Below are 9,399 nucleotides of genomic sequence, written 5' to 3'. Positions count from 1 at the left end.
CATTTTTAAGACTGTTACATTATTTGCAAAGAAATGGATAGATCTAAAAATTTATTAAGTGAACAAAGTCAGAGCCAGACACACAAAGGACCCATGTTCTGTCTCATATTTGGAAGCTAGAAATTTATACAAGTTTACACAAAAATATTAACCAAACCATGCGATTTGCAAACGAGTATTTCAAAGGTGTAATTTCTTATAAAATTGAACTTTACTCCAACAAAATTAATAGCAGGAAACTATCATTTGGACGATGTGAGTGGAAGTCAAAAGGAAGGAATAGAGAGAGTTATGGAGGAAGAGAGTGAAGGTATAATATTCAATGCAACTGTATAAAACTAGAAAAAATTAAAGTGGAAGTTGCGCTGTAGCTCAAGAAGTGGCGCTGTAGCTCAAGTGGTAGAGCGCTCGCCTTGAGTTGAAGAGCTGAGGGACAACGCCTAGGCCCAGAGTTCAAGCCCCACGACTGACAAAAAAAAAAAAAAAATTAAAGTGGGATGAAGTTTGGAAGGTTGTGGAAAAGTTATATAAAGATCCATTATATTAAAAAACTGATTTGTTGAATGGAAATTCCCTTGTACAAGTATTTAAGATAAGAAAATTATAATTAAAAACAATGGAGACATCTGATCATAAATTCTATTTCCATCTCTTTTAAAAATAAAAATTATTTGTTCTATAATTTGATCAGAGGAATGGATTTTGTGGCTAGCAATATCATTTCACATCTGTCTCTCTCTTCCTAATTCCTTCTCATGGTTCTCATAGGTAATATGATTACTCCATAGTTATCCTAATTTATTTCGCTTTTATAATTTTTCACATCATTTCACTTTCTGCTCTGTCATTTCCCAATTCATTTACATATAAGGCATTATTTCCTATTTTCTCATTCCTAGAATAAGCTGGACATGAAGACACCACTGGTCCTCATTTTCAGTTTGTCCCTTTGAATACAGAGGAAAATCTTTCCTCTGCTCTCTACCAAATCTCTACTCTCCAGTTAGAATAATTTAGAATAGTAAAAATGAAAAAAGAGAAAATAAATAATAGTGAAAAAACAGATGCAGAAAATTCACCGGAATAACGATGAATATACACCTCTTCATCTAGAAGCCTACTGTGGACACTTAGACATTATCCATGAGTTGGTGGCTCAAAGCAGATATTCATGGAATAACTGTGAAAGGCTGGATATCCTTGCACAGTACTTATACATGGAATAATACCAGAGTGGCTTCTTTATTTCATCATGATGCAGACACCAGTGGCCAAACTAATGGCCTCTTGACCGCCTTGCTGCTGGGTATAGATATAGCAAAGATACGCTGGATCTCCTTCTGTTGAACCATTATATCAAACCAGATCTGAAGCACAACTTAGAAGAAACTGCATTTGATATTACCAAAAAGATAAGTATGTATCACTACCTCTTTGAAGTTGTGGAAAGCTGTACAAATTATTCTCTTAAGTCCTAATGTTTCCATTAAGTTTCTTAAATTTCAAAATTGCCAGTCCATCCCATGTGTCCATACAAAATATTTTCACAATAACAAGCAACAGCAATATTTTACTTTAGAAATTCATGGATTCCATGGTATTCTTCCAAGTGAATTGCCTGACTTTGATGTCAAAATATATTCGAGTTGTTTGTATACATCAATAATGATATCTATAGAGTTTGTGATTTTTTTAAATCAGAAATAATTTTAACTTATCTGTTGAAATGAGTAGTAGAGAAACTAAAGATATTTCTGGTGCTTGTCTGAAAAAAGTATATTTTAAAATATTTATATTCTGTTTGTATAATGTCCATAATCTATTTCTTTCTCTCCTAGATATAATACTTTGAATTCAACATTATATTATAATATATAGGTCCATTAATAAATGTGTTCTTTCAGATTGCGTTCCATATAGGAACAGTTTAAGATTCCTTTAATTTCTAGGTCCTTATAGAATTTTATTTCTTTGGGATAAAATGACAATGTTATCTTATTTCAAAAGTTTTATAAAGGTTATGCTATATAAAGGCCTTTCTAAAAAGGTGAAGATTGAATTCACTCATGTCAAACTAACTTTTATTTCTATGAATTATATGTATTATTACACTTGTATATTTGTAATCAACTTTTTCATAACTGTTTTTCATTTCTTGCATCTGAAGAATGAAAAATATGGAATACTTCACAAATTTTCATATCATCCTTGTGCAAAAGCCATGTTAATCTCTGTATTGTAATTCAGGTAGACATGCTGCTGAAGCATGTAGTATCTTGTAAATTTAGGTAGTTAATGATGCAAACTTAAGATAGGCATATATCCTTGGTTGCCTATTTGCAACCAGGAAACCTATTGTTCCCAAATTTGCTATTCATCTTATTTCTGCAAAATTCTGTATATGGTGGAAAAAACTTATATTGTTTGTTCAATTGCTCACATTTGCAATTTTTGGTCAATAACTATTTTAAATCTTTTTCATTTGAAATTTGATCATACTTTGAAGCCTTCATAGCTAGGTCCAAAGGTGATGGATTTTCAAGTACTTATTTTTTAACTGATTTAGCTTTGTGGAGCTAATGGATTCAAAGTAAGCCTTGCTTAAGAGCTACTTCTAAACTTCTGCAGCTTAAAATTTCCCAAATGAGGTCTTACTGGCACAAATGTCTGCCTGACCCTTTACCCTTGCTCCATGTAAGAACAGACCTACCAGAATATCTTACCCTGACAGCATAGATTGTCTTATTGGAGCAAAACTAATCTTAGTTACAAAGGATCATAAAGTGATGAACAGTTCAGACAGAACTGTTCAGACTAAGCCAGGCGCTGATGGCTCATGCCTGTAATCCTATCTACTCAGGAGGCTCCAGGAGAAGTCCATATGTTTCTCCTTGTTATTAGGCCTTAAATTGGTAATGTTTTAATCACAGTGTTTCCTCTTGCCTCTAGGCTGTACATCTCCGAATGGTAAAGCTTTAAGTTTAATTCTACCAAACACTGAGGTAGAGGTAATGGAATAATATTTTAAAACAGTTGCCTTTGTTACCTTAACCACAAGAGAACAATGCAAAGCATTTTCTTATGTTATATATACTTATACATTTTATATTTATGTGCTGATTTTATATTTCACACAGTGAATCTTACTGGAATTAATTTATAATTTGACAAATTAATTGATATTTATTACAATAAATAGATTGGAATATAAATAATCAGGATTAGAATATATACTAGAATATAAAAAGTATCAATGCAATGTTTTCAGTATAAACTTGTGATACCTTCTAATTGTTCTTGGTTTCTGAATTCACATGGTAAAAAAAACAATGTTGTTTTCTTTAATCTATAAGGGATTTTACTCTGCTGCTCTGTTTATTGTTTTAACTCGCTGGTCCCAAACTGTTTTTCTCCATATTTCTGAAGCATTCCTACTGATTATACTCAAATTTTGCTGATATGATGTCTAAAAGGTATTATTCTTCCACAGGATCCACGGGTCCTAGGATCCCAGGTCCCAGTTACCTGCATCATCAAATAACTAGGGCAAGAGATCTCACCGAGGCCCATGCAACATACCAACAGAAAGTAATTGAAGACCCATCTTAATTTCTCATTTCCTATATTTCAGGGGCCCAATTCCTTAAAATGCAGGAATTAGCACTAAACACTTGGGAAATGCAAGGCAACTTAAAATGCAATATGAAATCACAAAATGTGAAAGTACAGTAATTCAAATTTTCTATTTTCAGATGACCATCCCATAGGAGTGAACAAGACCACAAATGTCACAAAATGATTTGTAATACCCATCTTCTAATCATTAATGAATGATTTCAGTCCAGCATCATCAGGCCAAAAAATAGTTCCTGGAAAGATAGATCCATAATTGATCTACCAATGCTAGGAATATTTGTCATACAGTTCAAATATAATTCAGAAAAAACATTGATTGAGAAGAACCTTATTGCTTCAAAACACTAGTACTTCAGTCAAACTTGGTTCTGTAGTGTAAAAAGGTTGTCATTCTCAAACCAATGATAACCTACATTTAATCTCCTGAAAGTATATTCCTTTTCAAATAAACTTTTTAAAAACACATTTGCCAAAATAACACTTTACAAGTAGATGATATTTAGTGACGTTACTACTTTTTCAAGTGTAGGGAGCAAGTTAAAATAAAGTTGATTTATTTACCCAGCACTAATGCCAAAGAGGTTCAACCATTCATTAAAGTGTAGAAATAGGACCCCTCACCATTTGTGTTTTTCAGTAGGTGCTTTCGAAAATTTGTTAAATAGACCAGCCTCCCATATTTCAAACCAAAACATTAGCTAATAAAGTAAATTTCATCACATAAAAAATACTTTTTAAAAAGCCATGAATAGTTGCCCTATCATATGGTGTTTTATGTTTTCCCTATCTGTCTAACATAGTAAGAAATATGACTTTAAGTCTTGAATATGGGTACTCATCAGAGATTTGACAAACATAAAATATGTCTTCTTTCTCTATCATATTCCTCTACAGTAGTAAATTTTAGTTTTCTTCTTTTTCCAAAACTCATAGGTAGTAGAAAATATTATCCCATGTAAAATAAAATAATCACAAACCACTTTCCAAAGCCATAGGAATACATTCTCAGCCATTTTTAAACTTTCTTGTTGACTACAGATTAATCTTCCAAATGGAGGGGAATAAAATCAGGTCTAGGTGCTTCATATCTCCAGGCTTGCAAATTGTTACTTCAGATGAATGAATTATGGAAATATAAGCTGACATCAGTTTAAGTATATGCAGAATTGAAACTCCATGGAATGTATATAAACCTTTCAAAGTAGGAGCAGACAGTTTAACAGAATGACTATCAGGAAGTTGAAACCAGAGAGGAATAATTGTAAAGACATAGAATGAATGAAAAATGGCACAAGGGTCAAGTACAGCTAGAATACTCAATGTACACATGTGAGAAAGGAAGTGGTAAATCGGAAATAAATCTTGTAGAAGGGGTTGGTTGAGAAGGATAGAAGGAGTGACTCTGATCCAGGAACATTGGACAATTAGATGGACATACTTAATTGAAACACACTAGCACAACCTTTTGTAATTCAGTGAAAAAATACAACAAAAAACACAAACACACAAAAAGCACAACCAAACAGCAATCTCTATAGAGTATGATGATGACTTCTCAAAATTTTAAATAGTTAATGAAGGACAATCTTGTGAAAAGCATACAAAGTTGTTTAAAGTGGGCAGTTTGGGGTAGAGGAGAATTTTTAACAGATTTAAATTGATTGTTTTAGGTTATAAATCACCTATATCTGCTGCAAATATTTTCTTCTGCATGTTCTCTTGGTCTGAACTGTATACTCCAATCCTGAGCCACACTTGATAGCTTGTAAAGATAGAATGGAAGAAACAAGATCAAGAACCCATTACTCCACCGGAGAGGAAACAGTCCTCTCTGTTTTCTCTCATTTCTATTGACTACTTTCATTCATAAGTTTATGTCAAGTGATTTGCATTATATATTTCCTTCTTTGTTCTGGCAAAGTAATTGTTCAAAATAATTCAGTAAATATTATATTCCATTTTTTCTATCATGCTGTTTACTTATCCAAGCGAGTCCATTAAACTTTCCACTTGCATTTCGGTGCCACGGAAACCCAGCATCAATGTTAATGAGGACAATCTCTAATGTAAAACTTTGTCTCCAAAATACCAGTCCAAGAAGCTGTGATCACAAATATTTAGATATACTTTTTTCTTTTTTCTTTTACCTTGAAAGTCTTCTTGTGTCTAAAGTGCCCTCAAAAATCAGTACTCCACCAATTTTTGGTTCAATCACTTCTAACCTCAAAGATATATTTTGCTAACAATATGCTTAGAGGAAACCGAAGAATACTCCACTTTTATCTTCTCTCTTAAGATTCTCCTTAGATACCATATCAGGAATATTGAAGTTATTCTTTGCAAAATTATTTCAATAGATTATTTTTCTATCCGTCTTGCATTTACTCAAAAAGTTGTATGGAGAAGAATAGAGTATAATCACCCATACCTTGGATGACAGTATCTGTTACAAAAGGACAATGCTCCTATATCTTATTTCTCTGTCCTCCTCTTAGCTCTTGCCTGATTTCCCACTTATCACAGATTCTTGGCTTCAAGCCTAGTGAAGGTGAAGGACTATAAGGGCCTCCCCCATTGCTACATTGTAGGGCTAGATCTCCAGCATGAGGTAATCATGAACGACGCACACAAGGAACACATGTTGGGAGAACAGACTTAAGCATGTCTGGTTTATTTCTGCACAAGGGTTGGGATTTTATAGCCCCAGCTTTCCTAACCTCCGGAGTCCTTCCCAGCCAATTACTTAGCAGGGAGTTGATGATGGGCACTGCTTGGTGACAGGCACTGTTTGGTCCCCTTGGGGCATGTAGGGATCTTGGATAGCTCATGGCTGGCAAGCTAGGCGGGCATGACTGTGGGTCACATCTCTATTAGCAGGAGGTGTGCTTCAACAGCTACTCTAGCTGACTCAACCAGATCTGACCGGCTCTACCCACAAATTTCCCCTTTTCTTTTAAAAGGACCGTCATTATGGTGACCCGTCGTTGGAGGCGTTTTTGCCGGGAGTGCAAGCATTTAATAATTCCTAGGAGAGAAAGCCCTACATGTGCAAGGCCTCCCCAGATGACCAGAGAGGATGGCGAAAACCATTGTTGTAACTTTTTAAGCACTCTTCTAAAAAGGAGGCAGTGGGAATAAGTATGGTGGTTTGGTTTAGGCGGGTAACATCATGCAGCAGGTTTGGGGTGAAGTTTAAGTACTTAAGGGACCAAGGGCCTTTGATGTAGTTACTAAGTTCAGTGACATTGGGTGCAGGAGTGGAAAGCTGACAGACAGAAGTAGTCATTGCATTATATAGTCCTCCTTGTTGTAATCGAAGAAACGTAATCTGTTCTTGGAGCAAGTCTATTTGTTGTTGGAGCACAAGGAGGCCTCCCTTAAGATGATTGGCAACTTGTAAATGTTGTAATTCTATGGATGACAGTTGAGGGATGTGCTGGTTTATCTGTTGCACAGTGGACACGCTTTGGGACAGCAATATAGCAGCACTGGTAGATGAAGCCACTGTAGCGATGATTTCGGACCCAATTGCAATGATCAATCCTACTGCTCTTTTAGTGCATGGGCGAATTAATTGAACCTGGGAAAATTGAGAGTCATTAGTAGCCAGAACAATAAATGGGGGAACACGTACCAAACCTGCAAAAGGCTATGAGTCATTGGGTTGCCAGTGATTGCTGAGAGTGCAAGTAGTGGAAGAGTTGTCTCCTAGACAAAAAAAGAATGGGGCTCTAACCACTACCATTCCTGACACCTGGTCGTATCCATATTGGTTACAGCAACGAGTATTGGCCAATAGGAAAGGGGACAAATCGAGGCAGGAATGTGATGAGCAAACGATTGGCATGGTGGCTCCTAGGTCTCCCAATCGTCCTCCTGAAGAGTCAAAAAACTCATTTAGATTTTGAGGTTTGGGATCTTTTTCAGATTGGTTGTATATAGCCGGGTAGAGGGACAACGCGAGCTCCCCAAACACTTTGCTTTGCTAGGAATTGACACAAAGGCTAATCACTAATTCCTCAAGAGGAGTGCATATAGTGCCAAAGCTATCAAACTCCCTGCGTGGGCAAAACTGCATATGAAAATGTATGTCAGTAGCCTGATAACAATTTTTTTCCAGTGGGACAAATGGGGTAGGGTCCTGTGTAGTTCCACCATCCCATCCCATGCGTTACTGTTGCGAGGGGGATGGTACAGCCATCAAATTGCTTTATCATCTCGTTTGAAAAACAAAAACAGACGGCTCCCTTCCATCTAAAAGTAAGGTTTGTTTTTTGATGCCATAAGGCGTCTGCTGAGAAAGGAAGGCCAACCCTGCCATTGGAAGAAAGCATTTGAGATCATTAAGATTTGGGGGCTGGGCACTAAAGTTATCTTACCCTGCCCTGCAGCAGATTGAGAATTGGCTGCAATAATGGCACACAATAGGAGGAATAGAGTACCATGCCCCGGGTCAGGGTCTGGGGCCATAACCTGGGCTTGTTCAACCAATATCTTTAGGTCTCCCCAAGTGTTGGCATGGGCTCTAGCTCGAGGTTTGTGTCTCCTCCTCCTCGCACTGTTCAAGCATAGCTGACGCATCTTTTGCTTAGGTGGTGACGGTTGGTCAGACAACTCCAGCTGGGATCCAAACAGGTTTATCACTCGTGTCTGGAAAGATACAAGCAAATCCTGTCCCTTGTGCCATTAAGGGAGCAGGGCCCTCCCATTTTCTTGTGATGGGGTCCCTCCATCTATCCAAAGGGACCAGAGTAGGTGTTTCATGAGTCCCCAGTACAGGGAGGTGGGGGTCCCACATGTGGTGGATGTGAATGTTAAAAAGTTTTTTACTATAAGGCAATAATTTAATTGTGTTTGGGGATTTTTAAGCCCTAGCCCCTCCAGTTCCCCCTTTTCTTTTAAAAGAATGGTCTTGATTTCTTTATGACTGTGTTCAACAATGGCTTGCTCTTGTGGGTTATATGGAATACCTGTCTGGGGTGTAATGTTCCAAAAGGTACAAAATTCACAAAAATGTTTGGAGGTGTAAGCAGGGCCATTGTCTGTTTTAAGGGTCCAAGGAACTCCCATAATTGTAATGGCATGTAGAAGTGACTTAACAGCGTACCTTTTTTTTCACTGTTAAGGCTAAAGCAGTTATAAAGCCTGAGAATGTATCTATGCATTCAGGGATGTATTTTTGTTTACCGAATTGGGGGATATGGGTTATGTCCATTTGCCATGTGCTATTGGGTCTAAGGCCTCGTGGATTTGTTCCCATGGGTTGAAGTGATCCTAAGGGTAAAAGAGTTGCACAAGAGGAGCAGGACCGAATCATGTGCTTGCATTGTTGGTGTGTTAAATCAGGAAATAACTGTTTGATAGTAGCTGCCGATAAATGAAAACGATCATCTAACGTTCGGGCCTGGTCCATGCACATATTTGTGAGTAGTACAGTTGGTGTGACAGCATGATCAATGGCTTCATTACCAACAGCTAGGGGTCTGGGGAGGTTAGTATGAGATCTAATGTGTTGAATGTACCAGGGTTGGACACGATTGTCTAATACATTTTGTAGTTTACACATTATTTTTCTACATCATCTTGTAATAAAACTCCAGGAAGAATGGCAACAGTTTGTACAGTATATAAACTATCAGAAAAAATATTAAGAGGTTCTTTGGGAAAAGATGTGAGGGCGAGCAAAATGGCCAGTAATTCAGCAGCTTGAACAGACAGGGAATGTTTTTGAAGCATGTATTTTTTAGTATTGGCATTGTAAAA

General features: G+C 36.8%; 1 pseudogene; it reads right to left on the bottom strand.

Annotated features, from left to right (window-relative positions):
• Positions 1-2,171: 2,171 nt before the first annotated feature.
• On the bottom strand, positions 2,172-2,268 carry LOC122097306 (annotated as a pseudogene).
• Between the last annotated feature and the right edge of the window lie 7,131 nt (positions 2,269-9,399).

Source organism: Dipodomys spectabilis, unplaced genomic scaffold (assembly GCF_019054845.1).
Source record: "Dipodomys spectabilis isolate Male_0828 unplaced genomic scaffold, ASM1905484v1 ptg000421l, whole genome shotgun sequence".
Classification (NCBI taxonomy): domain Eukaryota; kingdom Metazoa; phylum Chordata; class Mammalia; order Rodentia; family Heteromyidae; genus Dipodomys; species Dipodomys spectabilis.
The sequence above is the reverse complement of the archived record's forward strand: the minus strand, read 5'-3'. Positions and strand labels throughout refer to the sequence as shown.